Below are 24,731 nucleotides of genomic sequence, written 5' to 3' on the forward strand. Positions count from 1 at the left end.
ACTTCAGTGGGGTATAATACCATAGAGTCCACCTTCCAAAGCAGACATTTCCCCCAGGGGAATGGATCTCTGTTGTCTGGAGATCAGTTGTAATGCCAGATTTCCCAAGCTCCACCTGGAGGATGGCAAGCCAAACTAGCACAGGGAGAGACTCAACTGCAGGATTATATAGGGCACAGAGAGTCCCACACATCCCTATAGCCGGGGCTAGGACCACCATGTTGGCAAGATCTAGAGTCAGGTACTTGATCCTGCCAAGACCTAAAGATAGGGTAGCCAGCTCTGGGTTGGGGGATACCTGGTGATTTGGGGGGTGGTGCTTGAGGAGGGTGGGGTTTAGAGGAGGGGAGGAACCTCGGCAGGGTACAATGCCCCAGAGCCCACCCTCCAAAGCAGCCATTTTCTCCACTTTCTCCTGGGGAACTGATTTCTGTTGCCTGGAGAACAGTTGTAATAGCAGGAGATCTCCAGGCCCCACCTGGAGTTTGGCAACCCTGCCTAAACAGCTCCTTCTTCCTCCTGAGACAGGCTGGAATGTGGGAGGCCCCAAAATGCCAAGTGTGTGCTCCTCCGCCTGGTCCAGGTTTCGACTCTGGCCCTTCACTTTCACTTAGGGTTGCCAACCTCCAGGTGGCATCTGGAGATCTCCTGCTATTACAACTGATCTCCAGCCGATAGAGATCAATTCCCCGAAGGAAATGGCCACTTTGCCCATCGGACTCTATGGCACTGAAGTCCTTCCCTTCCCCAAACCCAGCCCTCCTCAGGCTCTGCCCCCAAAACATCCCGCCAGTGGTGAAGAGGGACCTGGCAACCCTACTTTCCCTGCTCCTGAGGGTGAGACCAGAGCTCCAGATTCATTCAGGGTCCACTGGTTCTGAGGGAACTTGAAGCTGGGTACTGTAGGTTGGGTGGAAAAGATAAGATAAATATATTTAATTTTAAAGCTCTCTATCAGGATTAAAAACATTAAAAATGATAAAAAACATGGCAGAATGGTATCTTATAGGGTTGCCAGTCCTAAACCAGATTTAGGTTTGGGTCTATCAAGCTTATAAGATGCCATTGTCTTATGCCATTAAAGGTTTTTTCAATTTCAGATGCCATTGTGCCGTGTTTTTATCATTTTTATTGTTTTCAATCCCGATAGAGCGCCTTAAAATAAAAAATATTTATTATTATGTTATCTTTTCCCCCCACCTTGGGTACCCAGCTTTTGGTTTTTAAGGTTGGGTTTCTTCCCCCTTTTCTTCCTGTTTTCAGGGGGAACTTGAACAGGAGCCGGGTGTTGGAGAGGAGGGAGGGGAAGGGTCTACCCCAGGAGCTTCTAGAGTGTGTGAAGCCTCAGGCACAGGGGAGGCCAAGGTGAGCGCCTCTTCTTCTGAGGAGTCTTCTTCTCAGGCGACAGCTGGGCCAGGAGAGGTCTCGACACCGTCCGCTGACTCATGTCATGCTTCCCCTTTGCGGGGCTCGATTCCCCTTCCTGTTCTCAGTCCAAGACTGTGAAAGCAAGCCAGCTTCCGTGCAGTACCGCAACCAAGCTCTCCTGGCTTTGGCCAGTAAACTCACACCATTAAAAGCTAAAGAGAGCTTTATTAGAGAAAAAATTAAAAAAGGATTTTTAAAAACAATGCATGCAGTTCTTTGATGACAGATAGCATAGAAAAGGTATTCCTTTCCTTTATCCCTTGATCTTGAGAAGATCTAGCCTCTGCTTAAAAACCTCCAGGGAAGGAGAGCTCACCACCTCCCGAGGAAGCCTGTTCCACTGAGGAACCGCTCTGACTGTTAGAAAGTTCTTCCTAATGTCTAGGTGGAAACTCTTTTGATTTAATTTCAACTTGTTGGTTCTGGTCCGACCTTCTGGGGCAAGAGAAAACAACTCGGCACTCTCCTCTATGTGACAGCCCTTCAAGTACTTGAAGATGGTTATCATGTCCCCTCTCAGTCTTCTCCTCATCAGGCTAAACATATGAGACTTTACCATGTACAACCATTTCAGATTAGGATAACTGAAGCCGTAAACCAATTCAGGATCCTGGTTTAGCTGAGAGAAAGGTAGAAACAAAGAAACCAACTGCCAAATCAGGTGAAAGGCCAGGATATACATAAATAAACCATAAAGTGCCGCATGCATTCTTTACTTCCACCTTTATTTAGTTCTTCCAGAGTGCAAAATGCCACAGGATCATTACCACCCTGTTCTGCAACAGCCATGTAAGGGAGGTCACTATTGACTGCAACATTACGGAAGGGAAACCAAGGCTGGGAGGGTGTGCTGTGCCTGAGTCTGCCCCTGGGACGCAGTTTCAGTCTCGGCACTCCGCAGTGGAGTCTGTCATACCACTGAAATCCACCAGTTCCTACATGAGCCCATAGAGCAGGGGTGGGGAACGTCAGGCCCGGGGGCCATATAAGGCCCTCGAAATCATTTGGTCTGGCCCTTCATGGGTCCTGGTAGATCGCTAGCTCAGAAGGATGCTGCCCTGCCTGAATCTCTTGGGCCCAGCTGGGGACACCAGAGCTCAAAAGCGAGTCGCTCTATGTGGCAGACACTCGGAGCCGTCTCCGGTCATGCCTCTGGGCTAAATGTTTGACCAAATATAGCAGGCTAATTTTTAAGTTGATAATTTTGTATGGCCCCCGAATGATATTATAAATATCCAAATGGCCCTTGGCAGAAAAAAGGTTCCCCACCCCTGCCATAGAGCTGCGTTCTACTGAATCAGACCCCGGGTCAATCAAGGTCAGTACTGTCTACTCAGACCAGCAGCAGCTCTCCAGGGCCTCAGGTAGAGAAAGGTCTTTCATATCACCTGCTCCCAGATCCTTTTTACTGGAGATGCCAGGGATTGATCTTCTAGGTCATTCACATCTTTCGCCTTTTCCCTTGTAACGCTCCTTTCCTGTGGTTGCCATCAGACGTTCTTGAATGAAAAGCCAGCTGGGCATAGCAAATGTCTTCCTATGTCACAAAGTTGGGGGGGAAAATAACCATTCATTCTTGGTGTCAGTTTCTGGCCTGCCCTACTTTAGAGGTACAAGTAGTATCATAATAGGCATAGACATGAAATGTAGGGAAAGTCAGCAGGATTGCGGAAAAGTATCTAGAACTAAGACTCCAGTGCATTGTGGCTTGACTCCGGCCACATAAGTTATTTGTCTTATTTGCCTTCTACCTTTTCTACAATGAGCTCAGAGAATTGTGTGAACTTAGACAGATCATGAGAGGGAGGGCAGGAAGGGTTGCATCAGTGCTTGTCTCTCATGGCCCTTTCTGACATACCCAGGGAAATGTCGATCACCACTTTCGGGTCAGGAAGCAATTTTCCTCCAGGCCAAATTGGCCACAGATCCTGGAGGATTTTTTTGTGTGCCATCTTCTGGGCATGGAGTAGGGGTCACTGTGGGTGTGGGGAGAAGGCAGTTGTGAATTTCCTGCATTGTTCAGGGGGTGGACTAGATAACCCTGAAGGTCCCTTCCAACTCCATGATTCTATGATTCTAACCATCCATGGGAGTCTTTCATTTGACCCTCAGAACAACCCTTCTGGGGAGGTCAGGTTGTGAGATCGTGACACCCTAGCCTATTTCGCAACTGAGTTAAGCATTCAACCGCCGCAGATGGACGGAGGTCCGCTTAAGCACCTTGCAAGAAGCACTTGTGTTCACAAGTGACACTCAAAGGGAGTCAATGCTGAAATGAGGGTCGCAATATTGTGTAGATTATCAGAAAGGTTCGTGGATTAAAAACCTTGTCCTCAATGAACTAGGCGCAATTAATGAAAGTGGGCCACATCCTGCAGTCTGCATCAGAAACATTCAGACGTGTGCCCAAATGGCCAGATCATACCTAGAGGGTTGACTTGAGTGTCACTTCTGAAAGTGCCCTGAAAAGCTGGGTCCATACCTGTGATATGTCAGAGGACGGAGCTTCAGAGACCCTGGACTGGAACTCTTGGAGAGCAAAGTGGAGAAAAGAGAGAATTAGAAGAAAAGAAAAAGGAGGGTGCTAGTCTCTCCTTCCCCCCTTCTAAACGTTTGCCTGGAAATGATGCCGAATCCATACTTGGGAGGTCTAAAGTACATTAAGGGGGCATCCAGCCTACTGACTCCGTCAAGCCAAGCATTCCATTTCTAACAACAGCTAGAAGGAAGATAGAAAATGCCCTGCTCTGGTCAAACATTTGGCACACCTCTGAAGGTGGGAGGGGCTCAGAGATCAGGGCTTGACTGGCGGATCTTAAGTGGAGGGCTGGATGGTATGGGAGTAACGGTAAATCAGGTAGCCTGGCCCCAACTTGTGTAGGGCTTTGAAGATAGGAACCAGCACTTTGCTTTGTCCTGGGAAACAGGACAATAACATAAATGCCACGGGGTGGAGGTAGAATCATAAAGTTCGAAGGGGCCATAAAGGCCATTTAGTCTAAACCCCTGCTCAATGCAGGATCAGCCTAAAGCACCCCTGACAAGTGTTTGTCTAGCCGCTGCTTGAAGACTCCAGCAAAGAGGAGCTCACCACCTCCCCAGGCAGCCGATTCCACTGCTGAACAACTCTTACTGTAAAAATTTTGTTTCCTAATATACAACCAGTATTTTTCTGCACATAATTTAAACCCATGATTGCAAGTCCTTTCCTCTGCTGCCAACAGGAAGAGCTCCCTGCCCCCCTCTAAGGGACAGCCCTTAAAATACTTAGAGAGAGCAATCCTGTCCCCCCTCAACCTCTTCTCCAGACTGAACATTCCCAACTCCCTCAGCCTTTCCGCATACGTCGTGGTCTCCAGGCCCCTGATCATCCTTGTGGCCCTCCTCTGCACCGGCTCCATTCAGATGCACTCCCCTGCCACTACCTTTGGCAATCTGCCAGGAAAGTAAGATCAGAACCACCAAAGCATGGCACTCCCCATGAGGACTGCCAGATGCCTCCTGGCCACCAGCAGGGGTGGGGGGTAGGATTGCCAGCTCCAATTGGGAAACTCCTGGAGATCTGGGGGTGGAATCTGGGGAGGACAGGGACCTCCTTGGAGTACAATGCCATTGAGTCCATCCTCCAAAGGATCCACAAGAACTGATCTCTGTAATCTGGAGATGTAATTCCAGGAGATCCCCAGGTCCCCCTTGGAGGCTGGCATCCTTATCACCCACGCCCAAATCAGCCACGCTAGAAGGATACCATGGTGGATGGCATTGAATGCCACAAAGAGATCCTGGAGAATCAAGAGGGACCCTCTCCTACTGTCATTATGGCTGTGTGAAGAAATACATCCTTGTAGCCACTTTGAAACTGATCTTACCCAGCCTGGAAGGGTAGAGTCGGATCCAAAGCAAGCTCAGGATAAGCGCCAGCAGCGCCAGCCCACCTACAACAGCCGTGGGTACAGCATATTTTAGGCACTTCCTGACAGAAGAGTCCATGGAGGAAGCTTTAAAAAGAAAAGAGAAAGCAGATCGAGTGAGTCAGGGGCTGCTGGGGTTGAGAGAGAACCAAGAATCCCACCTTCGTACCCACAGAGTGCCATGACATCAGCTAAAAGGGGAAAGGGAGAGGGAAATGTGGAAGGTCATGAAAGTTTATAGGCTCCTGGAAGGGGAGATTTGGGGTGGGTTTCCCCCCCCCCAGATCGGTCCCCCCCCCTCCAAATGTTCCTCGTATGTACTGGCCTGGGAAGTAGCAAGCTTGGTGACCCCGAGTCACCTAATAAAAGGCCTGGCACAGACATGATGGGGACCCTGCAGAGTCAGGGGACTCCCCAGGCTACGTAGGAAAAATAACTGAAATTCCCAGCAAGGAAATCCCCAGGAATTCCCCAACGCGGTTTGCAATGTGAGGAAAGCCCTCTCTCAGGAAACCACACCCAGCCAATAGCCGTGCATTTTTGGCGGAGGCCTGGAGAGGCCTATGGCATGGATGGGGGGGGGGGGCAACAAGTATGGTTGCCAACCTCCAGGGGGAGCCTGGCAAGCTCCTGGAATTACAACTGATCTCCAGACTACAGAGACCAGTTCCCCTGGAGGGAACAGCTTCAGAGGGTGGTCTCCATGCCATTATATTCATAGAATCATAGAGTTGGAAGGGACCACCAGGGCCATCAAGTCCAACCCACTGCACAATGCAGGAAATTCACAACTACCTCCCCCCTCCACACCCCTAGTGACCAGAAGGTGGCCAAGATACCCTCCCTCTCATCATCTGCCTAAGGTCACAGAATCAGCATTGCTGACAGATGGCCATCTAACCTCTTCTTAAAAACCTCCAGGGAAGGAGAGCTCACCACCTCCCAAGGAAGCCTGTTCCACTGAGGAACCGCTCTGTCAGAAAATCCTTCCTAATGTCTAGACAGAAACTCTTTTGATTTAATTTCAACCCGTTGGTTCTGGTCCGACCTTCTGGGGCAACCGAAAACTACTCGGCACCCTCCTCTATATGACAGCCCTTCAAGTACTTGAACATGGTTATCATATCCCCTCTCAGTCTTCTCCTCTTCAGGCTAAACATACCCAGCTCCTTCAACCTTTCCTCATAGGACTTGGTCTCCAGACCCCTCACCATCTTTGTTGCCCTTCTCTGGACACGTTCCAGCTTGTCTACAGCTTTCTTAAATTGGGGTGCCCAAAACTGAATACAGTACTCTAGTTGAGGTCTAACCAGAGCAGAGTAAAGCGATACCATCACTTCGCATGATCTGGACACTATACTTCTGTTGATGCAGCCCAAGACTGCGTTTGCCTTTTTAGTTACAGCATCACACTGCTGACTCATGTTCAGTGTTTGGTCTACTAAGACCCCAAGATCCTTTTCACACACACTACTGCTCAGACAAGTCTCCCCCATCCTATAATTATACATTTGATTTTTCCTACCTAAATGCAGAACTTTACATTTGTCTTTGTTGAAGTGCATTTTATTAGTTCTAGCCCATTTCTCCAGCCTGTCAAGATCATCCTGCATCTTGGCTCTGTCTTCTACCGTATTTGCTACCCCTCCCAATTTAGTATCATCTGCAAATTTAATAAGCATCCCCTCTATTCCTTCATCCAAATCATTTATAAAGGTGTTGAACAACACAGGGCCCAGCACAGATCCCTGAGGAACTCCACTAGTCACTTTTCTCCAAGTGGACAAGGAACCATTAACTAGCACTCTTTGGGTACGATCTGTCAACCAGTTGTTGACATTATACCCTATTGAGGTTCCTCCCCTCTCCAAACCCTTCCCTCCCTAGACTCCAACCCCGCCCCCCTCCCAAATATCCACGAATTTCCCAACCCAGAGTTTGCCACCCTAAACAAGAGCGCTAGACCTAACTCTTCAAGTTGCCAGCACTGAGCTGGGAATAGGGTGAGAGATTGAAAAGAGATAAATGAGAGTATTTCTTCACACAACGCATAGTTAAATTGTGGAACTCCCTGCCCCAGGATGTGGTGATGGCTGCCAACTTGGAAGGCTTTAAGAGGGGAGTGGACATGTTCATGGAGGAGAGGGTTATTCATGGCTACTAGTCATGATGCATACCTATTTTCCCCAGTATTGGAGGAGAATGCCTATTATTTGGGTGCCGTGGAACACAGGCAGGATAATGCTGCTGCAGTCGTCTTGCTTGTGGGCTTCTTGGAGGCCCCTGGTTGGCCACTGTGTGAACAGACTGCTGGATTTTATGGGCCTTGGTCTGATCCAGCAGGGCCTTTCTTATGTTCTTGTGCACGGGTTGTTTCCGTCACCATCAAGCCACAAATATTTCAGGTCTTTGTTTTCAATATGCATGTATTTTCCGACCTTTAGAAGTCACTTCACTCTCTCTTTACATTTCCCCAGCATTTTACCCTGAGTTTAAAGTCTGCCTCAATCCCAGATTGAAAGCTGGTCCTTAGCTATGGATAAGAAATTGCAAGATATGTTAGCCAAACAAACAGAGGCAACAAACAAGCAGCTTGAACAGATGTCCACACAGATGTCTACACAGATGGCACAGTTAACTTCTATGATGACAAATCTAGGTCAAGCATCTCAAGCTATTAACCACAAATTGGATGGTGTAACTGGAGATCTTAAAGAAGTAAAAATTCAAATGAGCACCATGCAGTCAGATATGCAAGCAATGGATTCATCAATAAAGAAAGTGATGGAAGAGCATAAGGATACAAAGAAAAAATTAGCAAGCCAAGAAAAACAGATTGAAACAATACAATTAAATCAGTCTGTTGTAAAAGATCAAATAGCCATGATGGAGATGAGAGTGAGAGAGACCAACCTTCGTCTGCGCAATCTTCCAGATATGATGGGAGATAACAAAGAAACTGTAGTCCCAAATCTGGCTTACCTGTTCCAGATGGACCAACAAGAATTGAACCAAGCTATTAACAGAGTATACAGAATACCATTACCTGCTAGAATGAAAAGATCTAAGCCAAGAGACCTGATGATAGTGTTCTATGACACTAGGATTAAAGATAAGATCATGAAGATGCATTATGACAACCCGGTGTCAGCAGGAGACATTCCTCTAATTTTATTAAAGGACATACCAAGACATTTACTCTCACAGAGGAATAATTACAAAGAATTTGTGTCTGTTTTGAAAGCCAATGGTATCAAATATCGCTGGATTATGCCACAAGGCTTGGCTTTTACCTACAAAGAAATGAAAATGACAATTACATCTACAGCAGATGTGGGAAAATTTCTGAGAAAATATAAATCAGATCTTAAAGGATTAACTGGAGATCAAAAGGAAGAGGAAGAAGAACAACAAGAAGAAGAAGAACCACAGGGAGCAGCAGGAGGAACTAAATTATAGACTGCATATTTTGCTTCAATAATCATTGTACCATGGCAAAAGTAATTTCTTGGAATGTGAATGGTTTGAATGAAAAAACTAAAAGGGCTAGAATTTTTAAATATCTACAGAAGTATAAATACTCCCTAATTTGTTTACAAGAGACTCATATAGCAAAAAAACACAAAAAATATTTGGATAGGCAAATGCTTGGACAAGCATTTGTGGCATCGGCCAAAACAAAAACTAAGGGAGTAGTAATATATGCTCATTCTAGTCTTAGTCCTGAACTACTATATAAAGACAACGAAGGGAGAATTGTAATTATAAAAACCAAAATATTGGGGCAAAAGACGATTGTGGTAGGAATATATGCTCCCAATGAAGGAAAAACAAAATTTTATGGACAATTGCATGAACTGATCTCTCAGTATGCCAATGACCAGATTTTATTGATGGGTGACTTAAATGGCGTTATTCTCCCAATTTTGGATAAAAAATCAAAAGCAAAAGACGAAAATGAAGGATGTTTACCTAAAACTTTCTTCACCATGGCTACAGAATTGGAATTACAAGACATCTGGAGAACAATGAATACTACAGCCAAAGAATATACCTTTTATTCAGCGAGACATGACTCACACTCCAGAATAGACATGATTTGGTCTAGTAAATCAATTTTTACACAACTACGTAAAATACATATTTTACCAAGAACTTTCTCTGATCACAATCCGGTTACATTTGAGTGGAACAATAAACAAGCATTTAGATGGCGATTGAATGATAAACTTTTAAAGGAAAATAAGATTCAAAAAGAATTATATGATCTGATTAAAGATTTCTTTGAAGTCAATCTTAATGGAGAAACTACGTTGAATATAGTGTGGGATGCATGTAAAGCAGTTCTAAGAGGATTTATGATACAGAAACATGTAGCGTGGAGGAAAACTCAACTACAATTCACCAATAATATACTTTGGGATTTACAAAATTTGGAACAAAAACTTGTTATGGCGCTACAAGAAGAAGAGAAAGATGAAATACAAATGAAGATTTCTGTATCTAAACATCAATTAAATTTGGTCATAATGGAGGAAATGAACAAAAACTTAAAACTTGCCAAACAAAAATATTTCGAACATGCTAATAAACCTGGGAAATTTTTAGCAACACAATTGAAAGACTCATTTCAGAAGAAGATTATAACAAAAATTCAAACTGCTAAAGGACCAGTTCATTCAACTACAGATATACAAAAAGAATTTGTTTCATTTTACACTAAGCTGTATCAGAAAGAAAATATTTCAAAACAGAAAATAGATAAGTTTTTAAGTTCAATACAGATGAATATTCTTTCAACAGACCAACGAGAATGGATAGATGCTCCAATCACAAGGGAAGAAATACAAGAAGCAATAATGAAACAAAAACCGGATAAGACACCTGGACCAGATGGAATTACTGCTCTATTTTATAGAACATTTAGTGACAACTTAGCAGACTTTTTTGTATCACTTTGTAATACAATTTTGGATAAGGGAGTAGCCCCAGAAACTTGGTCGCATGCATACATATCGTTGATACCCAAGGAAGGAAGAGACCCAGAAAAAACATCAAATTATAGACCTATTTCGCTGTTAAATGTGGACTATAAGATTTATGCCTCGGTCTTATCGAATAGGATAAGAAAATTTATTAAAGACCTTATACACGAAGATCAGGCAGGCTTTGTTCCAGGAAGGCAAATTAAAGACAATATAAGAATCTTATTGGACTCATTAGAATATTATGATCAGAATATACAACGATCAGCCGCCTTTGTATTTTTGGATGCGGAAAAAGCCTTTGATATGGTCTCATGGGGCTTTATGGAAAAAAACATTGGTAAAATTAAATTTTGGAGACCGTTTTTTGAAAGGTATATCGGCTATTTACACATCCCAACATGCGAAAATTTTGGTGAATGAATCAATGTCGGAAAATTGTCAAATTAAGAAAGGAACTAGACAAGGCTGTCCTTTGTCTCCGTTATTATTTTTGTTGGTGTTGGAAACATTATGTTGTAAACTAAGGAGTATGGAGGACATTCGCGGTCTAAAAATTAAAAAACATGAATTTAAATTGAGAGCATTCGCGGATGACCTCCTGTTAATTTTGGAAAACCCAACACAATCAATGAAGTTACTACAAGAGACTCTGGACGACTTTGGGGAAGTATCGGGATTTAAAGTTAATCAAGAAAAAACAAAGACAATATTCAAGAATTTATCAGAAATAGAACAACAGGAATTCATCTCGTTTACAGGTTGGGAGAAGGCCAATAAAGTTAAATATCTGGGAATCTGGATCTCAGCGAAGAACAAAGAACTGTTAACTAACAACTACTTTAAATTATGGGGTAAAATAAAAACTGATATGATTATTTGGTCAAATAAAAAGTTGTCACTATTGGGACGTATTTCAACAATTCAAATGAACGTGTTACCAAGGATGCTCTTCTTATTCCAAAATTTGCCTATAATATCACATGTTAAATACTTTGATATTTGGAGGAAGGACATTTTAAACTTCATCTGGCAAGGGAAAAAACCGAGGATTGCTTATAAATATTTGGTGGACTTTAAAGTTAGAGGAGGTTTAGCACTACCAAACTTTCAACTTTACGCTGAAGCGGTAGCCTTAACATGGCTAAAAGACTGGATAACCTTATCAAATACACGTTTACTGGAGCTTGAAGGCTTTAATAATATTAGTGGATGGCATGGCTATTTATGGTATGACAAAATTAAGATACAAGCATCATTTAGGAATCATATAATCAGGTCCTCTCTACTGCGCATCTGGATGAAATATAAACATATTTTGGAACCAACAACTCCGATGTGGATTTCACCGCAAGAAATGCTAACACTACGTCCACTTAGACCGGACAAATTTATAATTTACCAGGAATTAATTAATTGGGAGGGGAAAAAATGTTCATTAAAGGAATTTCAATTTCTCAAAGAGGATTTACAATGGTTGCAATATTGTCAGATTAAATCAGTTTTTGTACAAGATATGAAAAATGGATTTTCTAAAGAAAAGTCCCCTTTCCACAAGATGTTACTAGAAAACAATTTGAAACTGATCTCTAAAATGTACAATCTACTTTTAACATTATATTGTGAGCAGGAGACAATTAAACCAACTATGATTGACTGGGCTCAAAATATCGGACATGATATTGCTTTAAATAAATGGGAAAGACTTTGGTCAAAAGATTTGAAAGGAATAAATGCGCAATCAATTCGAGAAAACATTTATAAAATGATGTATAGATGGCATTTAACACCTAAGAAGATGGCAAAGATATACAAAGTGACATCCCCTAAATGTTGGAAATGTAATAAGGAAATTGGTTCCTTTTACCATATGTGGTGGACTTGTGATAAAGCTAAAGATTTCTGGGATATGATATACAATGAACTGAGACTAATAGTACAAAAAAATATACCCAAAACACCAGAAATGATGCTATTAAGTATGATACCTGACGACTTGCTAATACAAAGAACTTTTTTGATCTATGCTACAACAGCAGCGAGACTGCTTTATGCAGCAAAATGGAAGGGGGCAGAAATTCCCGAGAAAAAAGACTGGATTGGGAAAATGTTTGAATTGGTGGAAATGGCAAAACTTACAGCCATTTTAAATGAAAAAGACAATGTTCGATTTTTAGGGGAATGGGAGGATTGGATGAAATATTGTGAATATGAATTAAAACTGGGGAAAATGGAAGAATACTTATTAATCTGATCTAGAGGTCACAATTAATATTAAGAGTTATAATCATTTATATTAATAGAAGATGTTTTATGAAAGTTAAATGAATTTATGATAGTTAAGATCAGACCAATTACGATGGGATGAATATTTTATTAAGAAGCGGAGAGAGGTGATGGGGAAGTCATAAATTTTCCTCTAATTTGTTTTTTGTTGTTGTTATGAATTCAAGAAACTATAACAACATAGAGTTAGAATTTTGAATTTCATATTGCTTTTATTGTTGTTTACTATCAGGGAAAATTTGTATTATAAAAACCAATAAAATTATTATAAAAAAAAAAAAAAAGAAAGCTGGTCTTGTGCATACTTGTCAATTCGAGGTTTTTCCCCCATGCCCACTCTCGCTCCTCCTCCCACTTGTCTTTCCCCTCATCCAACCCCTCCCTTAGAAGCTGGAATACTATGAGGCTCTTATTTGGTCAGTTTCACAGCAAGTGTGGGTCAGTTTCAGTTTACCACTCTGTGCCATGGGGCTCCTCTCATCCTTTACCTATGTAAATAAACAGGTAATGCCTCAAAACAGCATTTCTAGCGCTACCTACTCTTAAGGGAACAGATGCTTCAAAAACTGGCTACAACTCTCCATCAGTCAGAGAAGGGAGAATGAAAAAGTGAGTGCTTCCATACATAAAGCTTCAATAATCTTAGCCCCTCTCTTGTACTGTTTGACTGTACATCTGCCAGGAGCTATGTTGGATCCTGACCTTCCACTTATTGGAAACGGTCTTTAATCCAGGTTTAGGATCGTGTGATTTTGGCTGGTGAAAGTCAGATTAAGCACATGCAGACAATGGTTACATCACCCTTTGAACTGGTCAGCATCCATACAATCAATATTAACCCTTGTCTGTCTGACATGTAACGAAGCTCGCTACCTAAGCCTCAACAAGCTAATGCAGAATGGAGGCATTTTATAACAGAGAAGATCTTTCTGGCCAATATTAAGGTAACATTTACCTTACAAGCCTGATGAACATACATGAAGCTGCCTTATACTGAATCAGACCCTTGGTCCATCAACGTCAGCATTGTCTACTCAGACCGGCAGCGGATCTCCAGGGTCTCAGGTGGAGGTCTTTCATATCACCTGTTACCTGATCCTTTCAACTGTAGATGATGGGAATTGAACCTGGGGCCTTCTTCATGCAAATCAGATGCTCTACCATTGAGCCATGGCCCCTTCCTAAAGTAAGAATTTATTTAAGCATTCATGTATGAAAACAACCATTAGTTTTATGATGGTCCGTAAGTCACTCGCCAAATTACTCACGTGCAGGGAGGACGGCGCTCTTCTTTACAGTGGGGCCAGAAGAGTTGAATCTGACTTCACACGTGAAGTTCTTCCCACCCCTCTGCCAGTCCCTGGGGAGCCGAAGTACACTGGCGAAGGTGAAGGAGGCGCTGCTGTTTTTCACCATCAGAGTCAGGCCGTCTTGCTGGAGCTCCCCAGAGAAATCCCAGGACACCTGGACCAGGTTGGAGACTCCATGGACCACGCAAGCAACTCGGCCAGTGTGCAGGAGGTGTGTAGGAGGCAGCAAAAGACTCACCCGGGTGCTTGGAGTATAACTGTCTGAGAACAAAAACAAAGTGGAGAGATCAGCAAGGTCAGGTCACTGATCTGTTCTGGTCGATGTTTGTGCCCTTTATCCTTCTGTGCGTTTTAACCCGTGATAAAATCAGTCAAGGCGGACAAACGTCTTTGAATGAGAACTTGGTGACCATTACCAAGATTGACCTGCAATCTCAGCTCCAGCGTCGGACAACAGTGAGGATCCACAGAGAGGGCGCCCAGGATGCATGAATGGACTGTTGCTCCAAAACACACCTCAGCATCCTCTGACAAGCACTGGGCTTCTTAGGAGAACAACTGGCATGAATGCGCAGCATGAAGCTGCCTTCTGCTCAGTTAAACCCTCGGTCCATCAAGGTCAGTCTTGTCTGCTCAGACTGGCAGCGGTTCTCCAGGGGCTCAGGCAGAAACAAGTCTTTTTTATCACCTACTATCGGATACTTTCAACTAGAGATGCCGGGGATTGAACCTGGGACCTTCTGCATGTTAAGCAGATGCTCTTCCACTGAGCCACAGTCTCTCCCATGCTGCATAAAGCATTTGAAAGCTATTGGCCTAATACTTGAAAACCTTTGGTTTTGATGAGCCTCCATAACCCCAAGAAGAAAAGTACTGAAAGAACATGCTCAGAGAAATGCCAGTCGCCACTTTGGGGTCAGGAAGCAATTTTACTCCAGGCCAGATTGGCCAGGGATCATGGAGGATTTGGGTGGTGGTGGGGGTTTGCCATCTTCTGGGCATAGAGTAGGGAGTCACTGGGGGTGTGGGTGGGGAGGCAGTGGTGAATTTCCTGCATTGTGCAGGGGTTGGACTAGATGACCTTGGTGGTCCCTTACAACTCCATGATTCTATGATTCTAAGACCAGTGACACAAAATTGTTCACAGCCTCCTTCAAACACTTTCTACAGTCCTGTAACTCTTCTCCCTCCCTTCTTTACAGGGTGGTCCCTTCCAACTCTATGATTCTAACATCTTTTGGAATGTTTAATGAGCAATACTATCCCTAGCATAACCCCTTGGGGGTACAAAGAAGAAAAGAAGACCCTGTAGGGGGCTGCAAGAGGGCAGTTAGACAGGACGGTGAGGTCAGCACCTTCTCTCCTGATAAGGGTAATTCCTTGTCTGCCTCCAGATTCTACTCTAAGGGCAAGATCCTGTTTCTTCTCAGAAGTTCCACTCTCAGGCCACTGATGCACGGCTGTTTCCTCGTGGTCACCCCGCCGACTACTTCGGGGCTATGTTTTGATTATGCATGCATTTTTTGACCATCAGAGGTCACCTCGCTCTCCCTGCGCGTTTTACTCACGTTTTCTGGGTATGTGTTTAGTCAGCATCCAGAAAACTCGGCGACCTCTGATGGGTTGGGAAATGCAAGCATAAGCAAAGCAAAGCCCTGAAGTAGTCTGTGGGCTGACCGCGAAGAAAAAGCCATGCAAAAATGGCATCAGTCTCTCTCTCTCTCTCTCTCTTTCTCAGCTAGTGATGGAGTTAGGACCTTACCTCGGTCTCTCCTCTTCACTATCAAGTATGTTAGTTCCTGAATAAAGCTGGATCTACACTTTAATCAGGTTGTGTACCTTTGCTGTGTTAATTACCCTGCCAACAGGCTCTTATCTGAGCCTGCAAGGGTCAGATGAACCCTGTCCAAAGTGGGGGGGGGGGGAGAAGAAGAAGAAGAAGAAGAGTTGGTTTTTACATGCCGACTTTCTCTACCACTTAAGGGAGACTCAAACCGGCTTACAATCACCTTCCCTTCCCCTCCCCACAACAGACACCCTGTGAGGCAGGTGGGGCTGAGAGAGCTGTGACTAGCCCAAGGTCACCCAGCTGGCTTCGTGTGTAGGAGTGGGGAAACAAACCAGTTCACCAGATTAGCCTTCACCGCTCATGTGGAGGAGTGGGGAATCAAACCCGGTTCTCCAGATCAGACTCCACCGCTCCAAACCACTGCTCTTAACCACTACACCACGCTGGGAGTGCAGGGTCCTTCAAGACCGCAGCCTTCCCTACCCACATTACCTCTGTCTTTCGTTTCCCACTGCAGTCTGACACGGCCATCAACATTTCCATCATATAGGTTCATCCTACTTCCTTACCTCCAACAATTAGTGAAGAAGATCCATTGCTGAAAGTCAAAAGCCCAAAACTGATCTTCTTAGCACACAAATATATGCCAGAGTCCTTTATTTGCACATTAAAGATTTCCAGTGTCAACTTTTGACCTTTGGCTTTGCAAATGAATTTGCCTGCCTTGGTCTCGTTGGAGCAACTTTTGATTAAAAGAGGCATTTCATTTTCTCTTGCTTTGTACCAAACCAATGAAGTCCCTTCGTCTTCATATTTTTCAGAAGGAATGCACAGGATCTGTGCCGTGGTCCCGATAGCCACAAATTGGAACCGTGGGGTCTGATACAGCAGTAACTGGGCTTGTAACACTGTGGAGCCAAAACACAAGGTATGTTAAGGGTGTAATTTTCCATCCCTCACCTCCCACTACAAAAAGACCTGCCAATTTAGAAAGAACCCACTCTTTGTGAAGATGCCTCAACTGAAAAAAAATTAGAAATGCTCCATACTTAGGACGTTGCACAATTTTGCAACAACCGACAATAACACTTTCCCAAGTTTGGGTGCATAAAAACTGAATCTTTTTTCAGATGCAAAGCATGAAAATTCACTTCAAATCAATGGCAGAATTACCTGTGAAGGACAAAATGAGACACCAGGCCAGGAGCATTGCTGGAAGAAGCAGGACCAACAGCAGCTGTAGCCCAAAGTCCACGTCTGAGATGTGGCTTCAAGAACGGGGTCTCACGCTATGCTGGTTTCTCGCAACTCCGCTCTGTGTGGGTGGTTCTCTCTGGTGCTGGATGCCCCTGAGAAAGGTCAGTGAGACGTCACATGGGCAGCTCCTCAGCTAGATTCAGCTACGGGCATCTCAACAGAGACGTGGTGGGTCTCCAGGTCTGTTTGCTTCACCTGGCAGGGTCCGGACTCCCCACTCCCTTCCGGAGCTCCGGAGCTTTCTGCTCCAGCCTCTGGGTCAACATTTCACAGGAGCTGGTCACACCCTAAGGCGGAGTGAAGCAGATTTCAGGTGCAGCTAAGGGATGATGGCTAGTAGTCATTTTAAGGCATCAAATATTGACTCATTCATTTAGGTTTTTTTACAAAGGGTTTGGTGGGTCTAGATTTTCTGCCAAATATCTTGGATTACCCTTCAGCTACACAAAGGGTGGTTGCTGATTCCTAGGCCAGGCTGATAAAATGCAGAAAGCAGGTACTTTATTTAAGCGTACTCCTAATCTTTAAAAACAACCACTCTCCACCTACCTGTTGTTGTTGCTTTTTTAAACCCTATGGAGCAGTTGTCCAGAATCAGACCAAGAAGAGATCTCGTAGCCTCTTTCAAAGTTCACAGGCAAGTAGAACACTGGCGTTATTCGGCTTTCTCTGCACAGTAAGTATTTTTAAAAACCCCATGTATTTAAGGTTTTTCTTGTGTAATTAGTTATCTTCTGTAGAATATATCCAGGAGTGTTCAGATAAAAGGCATGAAGAGGTATCATTTTCATAAAATTAAACATTTTAATGGCGGATGCAAATGTAGTATTTTACATGTATATAGCACATATGAAGGTGTCCAAAATGTTTGTAAAAAGAAAACTAACAGACAGCACAAAACATCAAACAAAGAATTCACTAAGAGTGGGATTACAAAATCAGACAACAATGCAGGCAAAATCTGGTCTAAGACAGGAAGGACCATAAACGCTACAGTAAGTAGTTTTATAAAAGCAGAAGACAAGGTAGCAAAAGAAAGATAAGATATCTGACAAACAGTGCAACTGTCTACAGTCCTCTGTTTTTCTAAAAACACCCTCCTGAGCCCTCCAATTATACTACGGCCCTGAACATTTCTATTTTGCACCTTCCGTGGAGTGTGTAAGGGTCCTCAGGCAGGACGTTCCACAAGATGGGGGCCGCAAGAGAGAAAGTTGGGGTATACCTGTTCGCAGGGTGGCACCTTTGGAAGACTTTGCTGACATTAGGGAAGCTATTGCATTGGAGCAGAGGAGGGGAAGCCGTCCTGCAGATAACTGGGGCCAAGGCCGTGAAGGGCTTTGTCTGTGAGAGCCAGCGCCTTGAATGGAACACGGGGACCGATCGGTAACCAATGGAGTGACTGCAGAATAGGAGTTATATGCCTGCTCCATTTGGTTCCCAATAATAACCGAGCTGCAACTGTAATGCCTGAAATCATTATATGCTATGGGAAATGTATTGGAAATGTATTCTTTGATTTGAAATATATTCTTTGTACTCAATAAAGTATATCTGCACTCATGAACATGCCACACTCAGCATATTAGAGCATATTAATTTGTATAGTTACACCAAGCCCTTGCATATGTTACAGGCCTCAAGCATAAGAGGCCCACTGTTGCTCCTTAGTTAGAAGCTCATTAAAGAATCCATAGATGGCTTTAGTATGCTTGCATAAGCTGGTTTTCCAGAGATAAGAACCAGCTAGGAACCCTCTTAGTTAGCCTTTGCAGCGGCCAGGGTCCAAGATAAGAAGAACTGCAGTAATTTAATTCAAATAGAGAAGCACCTGGGAATATGGGTCTTCACAGCTCATTAGTGAGAATGAGATCACCATTTCTATGTAACGCCTCCGAATCGCTAATAGGGTATTCAAATCCTTAAATATCTATTATTGGTTCTATGTATTGACGCCACGTATTTCGTCTTTTGTACCTCCCATTACCAAAGATTATATTTGTGCTTGCACTCCTTTGATGTTTGTGTGAATTGTCCTGCGCATTTGGGGCAATTTTCACCCGGTGTGTATATTGGGCCTAATAAACAAACTGCTTTGAACTATCAACCTCCTACTGTGTTATTGTCATTGGGAACTGATACGATAATACAGGCTGATCACAACGTTTTCTACCAGCTAGAGTTTCCAAGGTGACTTTAAGAACAGACCCATGTAGCATGCATTACAGCAGTCTAGCCTTGAGGTAACTGTGGCATGGATCCATGTGGCCAGATAGGCTGAGTCAAGGTTGGGAGCCATCTTCTAGGCCAGGGTGGGGAACGTCAGGCCCGGGGGCCGTATAAGGCCCTCGAAATCATTTGGTCTGGCCCTTCGTAGGTCCTGGCAGATCTCTAGCTCAGAAGGATCTAAGACTGGTGATCCGCCCACTCCCAAGGTCAGGAATAGCCTCTAGTCATGGTAGATGTGAGTTTGTTTTACCGAGAAAATGAACCTTCTTTCCCCCTTGCAGAAGAGTCGTTAGCTATGGAGCTGCTAGGACCTCCCAAGAATATAGCAGTCTAATTTTTAAGTTGATAATCTTGTATGGCCTGCGAATGATATTATAAATATCCAAATGGCCTTGGCAGAAAAAAGGTTCCCCACCCCTGTTCCAGGCCTAGTGAAGGCCGAAGAAAGCATTTTTTTTTTTTTTGCAGTGGCGTTACATTTCCTCTCCAGTAATAATGCTGGGTTCAGTATAGCTCCTAGGCTCTAGACCAAAGCCTCTTAAACTGTGGGTCGTGACCCCATATGGGGTCGTGTAACTGAACGTGGTGTTGGAGGAGAGGGTTACAGATACTCTGGACTGCCAAAAAAACAAATCAGTGGGTTCTAGATCAAATCAACTCTGAACTGACCCTAGAAGCTAAAATGACTCAACTGAGGCTGTCGTATTTTGGTCACATCATGAGAAGACAGGAGTCACTGGAAAAGACCGTCATGATAGGAAGAGTTGAGGGCAGCAGGAAAAGAGGAAGACCCAACAAGAGATGGATGGACTCAATAAAGGAAGCCACGGCCCTCGGTTTGCAGGATCTGAGCAGGGCTGTCAAAAATAGGACCTTTTGGAGGACATTGATCCATAGGGTCACCATGAGTCGGAAGTGACTTGATGGCACTTAACACAAACAACTGAATGTGGGGGTCGTGAAAAATTTGGCAACAGTAAAAGGTTTATTTATAATTTATTATAAATAAATGTTTGGTTTGTATACCTATTTTATATACCTATATACCTGGAGTTGCGTAAAAATTTCTCGGGCAGAAATGGGTCGGGAGGGGGGAAAGTGTAAGAAGCCCTGCTCTGGACTGAGTCAGCAAGGCTCAGCTGAACCCCCTCAGATGTGGGGAGCACAATGTCCTTCCCAGCCAGCTTTCTCAACCAGCATCACCTCTGTCTTATCGGGATGCAGTTTCACCCTGAGCCATTTAACCTCAGTAGTCAGGCGGTGTCAGGCTGCTATCTCGGTTTCGTTATTGCCTCTGTCTCTGTGCTGTATTGTCTGCCCCCCAAGGTCGCATGCCTAAGCCTAAGCCTGGGAACTCAGCTCCTGGGAAACTGTATTCCTGCGTGTAATCTCCCGCCTTTCCTGCCTTATAATATCTCCCAGCTAGTGAGCCTTTCATAGCTGTCATTTTATTCGTTTGCACTGTATGCCTATTTGATCAGTAAAATCCACCTGTTTGGACTCTATACGACTTTGTGGTGATTTCTGGTTCTGTGGGCCAAGGGCTGACATTATGACAGCTATCGCACATCTTCACCGTTCTCCTAGCCAGGCTGGAGCCCAGGGGGGTTCGCCTGCCACTTGGATGGGAGCTGTGCAGCTCTCCAGGTGATCTACTACCCTGGAGCCCTTCTCAGAGGACCCTACTCTGTTACAGGACTTAATTGCTGAACTTTTCCGGACGAACCGAGAGGTTTGCCGCTTGAGGGGACTGGTACACGCGCAGTGGCAATCTCTTACAGGACGTCTCTGGATGTTAACATCGGAGGATACTGATGCTCGTTTAGATCTTCAGGACTTGGATCAATTACTGGACGATGCCCGATTGGCGACTGAGGATTTACAAATATTAACTGGACTTCTGGATAATCTTATTTCTCGACAAACTCTTTCTACCATGGCGGGAGCCCCACCGGAGGGTTTTTCCCTGATCCCGGATGCGGCCAGCTGCCAGGCTGAGGCCAAGCGAGTCGCTATTAGCACCGCTCTTCTCCTTGTGGAATGTACAAAAGACACCCCGGTAGCCACCTTGGCTCAAGTTTTGACCCCGACGTTTGGAGCCGAGGCATCCGCACTGGCGGTTCGAGTACAACCTCTGCTGGGCGGGGAACCTGACCCCATACTCTTGCTCCTCGAGACAGAACTTTTGCCGCGCATTACGGCAGAGGCTGCCCTAAGACTTGAGAACGCCAAAGTTCTTGCGGATCAGCAAGCCGCCGAAGCGGCTAGGGTCGCAAGAGAGAGAGAGGCGGCGGAAGCAGCCAGGGCGGCTGCAGCAAGGAATCAGGCGAACGTGGACACGCGCCCCAAGGACTATGTACTGGGACTATCAGGTCTCACCTTTTCCCCGGCGTTTGTCCCGTCGCGTACGACCCAACGCGCACGCCGTTTGGCTGACCGACGTCGAGACTCAGATGAGTCTGAAGACGAGGATTTATATGGGGATAGCTCTCAATGGGCCACGAGCTTCCGAACCAGTAAGCCTCATCTTACTGGGGGCCCAAGTGAGGAGGTTCATCTTCTACGAGCCCAGAATCGGGAGCTCTCCGACCGTGTGGATCAACTCCAAGAAGTAATGGAACTTATGCTTCACGAGAACAGGCAATTACAACAAACCCTGATAGCTCAGAGACAGCCCGTTCCGATACCGGGTCAGGCGGTACCCGTACAACCACCCGCTAATGTGCCTCCTCCACCCTTACCTCCTGGAGCTCCTGTTGCTCCTCCGCTCCGACCACCCGTGCAACCACCTGCTAATGTGCCTGCTCCACCCTTGCCTCCTGGAGCTCCTGTTGCTCCTCCGCCCGGACCACCCGTGCAACCGGGTCAGCCCGCGCCCGGCCCTTGGAAGCAACTCAAATTGAGGACTACGTATGACGGATCTCTTGAGACTTTGCCTTGTTTCTTGCATCAAGTGGACAGTTATATGCGAGAACAAGGTCAACTTTTCCCCACGGAAGATAGCCGGGTGCGGTACGTAGCTTCCCTCCTGACAGGCAAAGCGGCTGACTGGATGGTCCTCCAGTTTGACACCCGCTCTCGTGCGATTCGTTCCCTCAACAACTTCATGACTGCCCTGAGAAGGAGGTTTGAGGACCCCTTCCTGGGAGAAAGAGCCAAAACGGAACTTTTACAATTAAAACAAGGCTCTGCTACAGTTCGGGAATTTGCCGATGAATTTCAGCGACTGGCAAGTAAAATTGTAGGTTGGCCCGAGACCACCCTAATCCATCATTTCAGGGAAGCCTTGCATCCTGACATTCTGAACTGGTCTTACATGCGGGGCGATCCCGATACCCTCGAAGGCTGGATCCTATTAGCCGAGGAAGTGGAAAGCCGCCGCCGCTTTATTTCTCTCGTCCGTCAAAAGCACAAGGAGAAGGGCACCCAAAAGCCTCAACCCAAGGCACCACTGCTCGTCCCACGAAATCCCCCACGTCCGCTCCAGGAACGTGAAGTCCGATTTCAGAGGGGTGCCTGTCTTACATGCGGAGAAATGGGCCACTTTGCAGCCGTTTGCCCACGCCGCCAGGAATTATTTCGTCCCAGCACGACAACCCGCACCCGAGGTCGTCCACCACGCAGAGGCACCGCGGCCACCCGCAGCGCAGCTCCGGGAAGGCCCACACCCTCTGCACTCCATGCCGGGGACCCAGCCTCCCTGCCTGCTTCCAACGACCCCGCCGGGTCTCGGATTACAAGTGCCCCATTGGGGGACAGCTTTCCCTCTTCGGATGAGGAAAACCCTTGGATTTCTCCAGCCTTAAACCTGGAATCTCCCCTCGACTTGTCAAAAAACGGCTCCGGTCTGTGGTGAATGGAGCATCTCCACAGACCTCTCAGGATCTTCCTATCAAACCGAATGCTCCTACCAAAATCAAAGAAGTGGACTCCACCGTCTACGTAGATGCAGTTTTACAACAACTTAACGGAGGTCCACAAATCTCCGTCAAAGCACTAATTGACTCCGGTTGCTGTCGCACTCTCATAAGCGAAGCCACGTTTGCTGCCCTCAGAGCCGACTCAGAGGCTTTACCCGCCCCCGTCCAATTTGCTCAAATGGACGGGAGCCAATTCCAGGGGGGTCCAGTTGATCATCGCACCATAGGGGTGGCAATGGGAATTGGTTCCCACTGGGAACAAATAGACTTCACTATAGCCCCTATCCGATTTGAAGTGGTCTTGGGAATTAACTGGATTAAAGGACATGGTCCCAGTATTGATTGGGAAACAGACACTATTTCTTTCGCTAGTCCCACCTGCGACCAGCATCGGCAAAACTTTGCTCTGCCATTTCCGCCCGTTCCAGCGTTAACCTCTACTGCCCCAGTACCACCGGCTCTACCCGCTGTATACCGGGACTTTGAAGATGTCTTCGACCTTAAGGAATGTGATGCCTTACCCCCCCACCGGGCCTCAGACTGTGCGATTGAAGTAGTAAAGGACTGCACATTAACCAAAAGTAAGATTTACCCTATGAGCGCTTCCGAGCGCACTGTCCTCCGGGACTTTTTGGACAAAAACCTCGCCAGAGGGTTCATTCGCCCTTCGAATGCCCCAAACTCGGCCCCCGCGTTTTTCGTCCGGAAAAAAGAGGGCGACCTTCGCCTGTGCATTGACTTCAGAAAGCTCAATGCGGTTACCCAGACCAACGCCTATCCTATCCCATTAATATCGGATATTTTGGGACAATTACAGGAAGGCCGTGTGTTCTCTAAATTAGACTTGGTGGAAGCCTACTACCGAGTTCGTATCCGCGAAGGAGATGAACACCTCACTGCCTTCTCTAGCTGTTTCGGAATGTATGAATTCCTTGTAATGCCGTTCGGATTAAAAGGGGCCCCGGGGGTCTTCATGCAACTCATCAATGAAATCCTACATGACCTTCTATATCGTGGGGTGGTGGTCTACTTAGATGACATTCTCATTTATTCGAAAACTATGGACGAGCATGTGACTCTGGTCAGAGAAGTTCTACAACGCCTGCGTAACCATCAACTGTTCGCTAAACTAGCTAAGTGTGAATTTCACCAAAGCAAACTCACGTTTTTGGGATACATCATCTCCCACCAAGGTCTTCGCATGGACCCCGCCAAAGTCCAAGCCGTCCTCGATTGGACTCCCCCCACCAACCGTAAGCAAGTACAGCAATTTCTGGGATTTGCAAACTTCTATCGGGGATTCATCCCTAACTTCGCCCAAGTGGCTCTACCCATTACGGACCTGCTGAAAACTAAAGGAAAAGTAAGCTCGGCTGCCTTGCCCTCCGCACAGATCCTATGGACTGAGCAATGCCAAGCCGCCTTTCTGGCCCTCAAACGCCTCTTCACTTCGGAGCCGGTGCTACGGCACCCAGACCCAAATCAAATGTTCATTGTGCAAGTCGATGCTTCCGATGTAGCCATGGGAGGGGCTCTCCTCCAGCAAGGACCGGACGGTCTTCTTCACCCTTGCGCTTACTTTTCAAAAAATTTGCGCACGCTCAATTAAACTGGCC

At 45.5% G+C, this 24,731-nt stretch overlaps 1 protein-coding gene and 1 non-coding gene across 2 annotated transcripts in view; one reads left to right on the forward strand and one right to left on the reverse strand.

Annotated features, from left to right (window-relative positions):
* ANP32E (acidic nuclear phosphoprotein 32 family member E) overlaps nucleotides 1-24,731 on the forward strand; it is a 105,204-nt gene that overhangs the window by 19,534 nt on the left and 60,939 nt on the right. The window lies entirely within an intron of this gene.
* On the reverse strand, nucleotides 14,630-14,702 carry TRNAV-AAC (transfer RNA valine (anticodon AAC)). Its single transcript has one exon. It is a non-coding gene; the product is annotated as a tRNA-Val (tRNA).

This window comes from Euleptes europaea, chromosome 7 (genome assembly GCF_029931775.1).
Source record: "Euleptes europaea isolate rEulEur1 chromosome 7, rEulEur1.hap1, whole genome shotgun sequence".
Taxonomy (NCBI): Eukaryota; Metazoa; Chordata; class Lepidosauria; order Squamata; family Sphaerodactylidae; genus Euleptes; species Euleptes europaea.